The sequence below is a fragment of the Schistocerca americana genome, unplaced genomic scaffold (assembly GCF_021461395.2).
Source record: "Schistocerca americana isolate TAMUIC-IGC-003095 unplaced genomic scaffold, iqSchAmer2.1 HiC_scaffold_16, whole genome shotgun sequence".
Classification (NCBI taxonomy): Eukaryota; Metazoa; Arthropoda; class Insecta; order Orthoptera; family Acrididae; genus Schistocerca; species Schistocerca americana.
This window is the reverse complement of record NW_025725687.1, coordinates 2,462,037-2,465,922: the sequence shown is the minus strand read 5'-3', so window position 1 is coordinate 2,465,922 and position 3,886 is coordinate 2,462,037.

The window sequence follows — 3,886 nt, the reverse complement described above, 5'->3', positions numbered from 1 at the left end:
TAGAGTGTCAGTCCTCTTGTACTTAAGTATGCATCGTGCCTTTTGTATTAAATTCGGATGCAATTTCTGTGTTTCATCGTCAATAAGAAGGTCCAAGGTATACAGTAAACCTAAAGTGAAGCATCGGAATCTAAAACTGGTCTCTCAGGAGAGGTTCAAATCATAGAAAGTTAGAGTGTCAGTCCTCTTGTACTTAAGTATGCATCGTGCCTTTTGTTTTAAATTCGGATGCAATTTCTGTGTTTCATCGTCAATAGGAAGCTCCAAGGTATACTGTAAACCGGAAGTGGAACATCGGAATCTAAAACTGGACTCACAGGAGGGGTTCAAGTCATAGAAACTTAGAGTGTCAGACCTCTTGTACTTAAGTCGGCATTTTGCCTTTTGTATAAAATTCGAATGCAATTTCTGTGATTCATCGTCAATAAGAAGGTCCAAGGTATACAGTAAACCTGAAGTGAAGCATCGGAATGTAAAACTGGACTCACAGGTGAGGTTTAACTCAAAGAAAATTAGAGTGTCTGGATTCTTGTACTTAAGTCGGCATTGTGCCTTTTGTATTAAATTCAGATGCAATTTCTGTGTTTCATCGTCAATACCAAGGTCCAAGGTAAACAGGAAACCTGAAGTGAAGCTACGGAATCTAAAACTGGACTCACAGGACAGGTTTATATCAAAGGAAGTTAGAGTGTCTGTCCTCTTGTACTTAAGTCGGCATTGTGCCTTTTGTAATAAATTCGGATGCAATTTCTGTGATTCATCGTCAATAAGAAGGTCCAAGGTATACTGTAAACCTGAAGTGAAGCATCGTAATCTGAAACTGGACTCACAGGAGAGGTTAAATTCATAGAAATTTAGAGTGTCAGTCCTCTTCTACTTAAGTCGACATTGTGCCTTTTGTATAAAATTCGGATTCAATTTGTGTGTTTCATCGTCAATAAGAAGGTCCGAGGTATATATTAAACCTGAAGTGAATCATCGGAATCTAAAACTGGACTCACAGGAGAGGTTCAAGTCATAGAAACTTAGAGTGTCAGCCCTCTTGTACTTAAGTCGGCATTGTGCCTTTTGTATAAAATTCGAATGCAATTTCTGTGTTTCATCGTCAATAACAAGGTCCAAGGTATACAGTATACCTGAAGTGAAGCTACGGAATCTAAAACTGGACTCACAGGACAGGTTTATATCAAAGTAAGTTAGAGTGTCTGTCCTCTTGTACTTAAGTCGGCATTGTGCCTTTTGTAATAAATTCGGATGCAATTTCTGTGATTCATCGTCAATAAGAAGGGCCAAGGTATACTGTAAACCTGAAGTGAAGCATCGGAATCTGAAACTGGACTCACAGGAGTGGTTCAAATCATAGAAAGTTAGAGTGTCACTCCTCTTGTACTTAAGTCGACATTGTACCTTTTGTATTAAATTCGGATGCAATTTCTGTGTTTCATCGTCAATAAGAAGGACCAAGGGATACAGTAAACCCGAAATGAAGCATCAGAATCTAAAACTGGACTCACAGGAGAGGTTAAAATCATTGAAATTTAGAGTGTCAGTCCTCTTCTACTTGAGTCGGCATTGTGCCATTTGTATTAAAATCGGATACAATTTCTGTGTTTCATCGTCAATAAGAAGGTCCAAGGGATACATTAAACCTGAAATGAAGCATCGGAATCTAAAACTGGACTCACAGGAGAGGTTGAAATCATAGAAATGTAGAGTGTCAGTCCTCTTCTACTTAAGTCGGCATTGTGCCTTTTGGATTAAATTCAGATACAATTTCTGTGTTTCATCGTCAATAAGAAGGTCCAAGGTATACAGTAAACCTAAAGTGAAGCATCGGAATCTAAAACTGGACTCTCAGGAGAGGTTCAAATCATAGAAAGTTAGAACGTCAGTCCTCTTGTACTTAAGTATGCATCGTGCCTTTTGTATTAAATTCGGATGCAATTTCTGTGTTTCATCGTCAATAAGAAGCTCCAAGGTATACAGTAAACCGGAAGTGGAACATCGGAATCGAAAAACTGGACTCACAGGAGGGGTTCAATTCATAGAAACTTAGAGTGTCAGCCCTCTTGTACTTAAGTCGGCATTGTACCTTTTGTATTAAATTCGGATGCAATTTCTGTGTTTCATCGTCAATAAGAAGGTCCAAGGGATACAGTAAACCCGAAATGAAGCATCAGAATCTAAAACTGGACTCACAGGAGAGGTTAAAATCATTGAAATTTAGAGTGTCAGTCCTCTTCTACTTGAGTCGGCATTGTGCCTTTTGTATTAAATTCGGATGCAATTTCTGTGTTTGATCATCAATAAGAAGCTCCAAGGTATACAGTAAACCGGAAGTGGAACATCGGAATCTAAAACTGGACTCACAGGAGGGGTTCAGGTCATAGAAACATAGACTGTCAGCCTCTTGTACTTAAGTCGGCATTGTGCCTTTTGTATAAAATTCGAATGCAATTTCTGTGATTCATCGTCAACAAGAAGGTCCAAGGTATACAGTAAACCTGAAGTGAAGCATCGGAATCTAAAACTGGACTCACAGGAGTGGTTTAAATCAAAGAAAATTAGAGTGTCTGTCCTCTTGTACTTAAGTCGGCATTGGGCCATTTGTATTAAATTCAGATGCAATTTCTGTGTTTCATCGTCAATAACAATGTCCAAGGCATACAGTAAACCTGTAGTGAAGCTACGGAATCTAAAACTAGACTCACAGGACAGGTTTATATCAAAAGAAGTTAGAGTGTCTGTCCTCTTGTACTTAAGTCGGCATTGTGCCTTTTGTAATACATTCGGATGCAATTTCTGTGATTCATCGTCAATAAGAAGGTCCAAGGTATACAGTAAACCTGATATGAAGCATCCGAATCTAACACTGGACTCACAGGAGAGGTTCAAATCATAGAAAGTTAGAGTGTCAGTCCTCTTGTACTTAAGTCTGCATTGTGCTTTTTGTATTAAATTCGGATGCAATTTCTGTGTTTCATCGTCAATAAGAAGGTCCAAGGTATACAGTAAACCTGATATGAAGCATCCGAATCTAACACTGGACTCACAGGAGAGGTTCAAATCATGGAAAGTTAGAGTGTCACTCCTCTTGTACTTAAGTCGACATTGTACCTTTTGTATTAAATTCGGATGCAATTTCTGTGTTTCATCGTCAATAAAAAGGTCCAAGGTATACAGTAAACCTGAAGTGAAGCATGGGAATCTAAAACTGGACTCACAGGTGAGGTTCAAATCATAGAATGTTAGAGTGTCAGTCCTCTTGTACTTAAGTCGGCATTGTGACTTTTGTATTAAATTCGGATGCAATTTCTGTGTTTGATCATCAATAAGAAGGTCCAAGGGATACAGTTAACCTGAAGTGAAGCATCGTAATCAGAAACTGGACCCACAAGAGAGGTTCAAATCATAGAAAGTTAAAGTGTCAGTCCTCTTGCACTTAAGCCTGCATTGTGCCATTTGTATTAAATTCGGATGCAATTTCTGTGTTTTATCGTCAATAAGAATCTCCAAGGTATACAGTAAACCGGAAGTGAAACATCGGAATCTAAACCTGGACTCACAGGAGAGGCCCAAGTCATAGAAACTTAGAGAGTCAGCCCTCTTGTACTTAAGTCGGCATTGTGCCTTTTGTATAAAATTCGGATGCAATTTCTGTGTTTCATCGGCAATAAGAAGGTCCACGGTATACAGTAAACCTGAAGTGAATCATCGGAATCTAAAACTGGACTCACAGGAAAGGTTCAAATCATAGAAAATTAGAGTGCCAGTCCTCTTCTACTTAAGTCGGCATTGTGCCATTAGTATTAAATTCGGATGCAATTTCTGTGTTTCAACGTCAATACGAAGGTCCAAGGAATACAGTAAACCTGAAGTGAAGCAT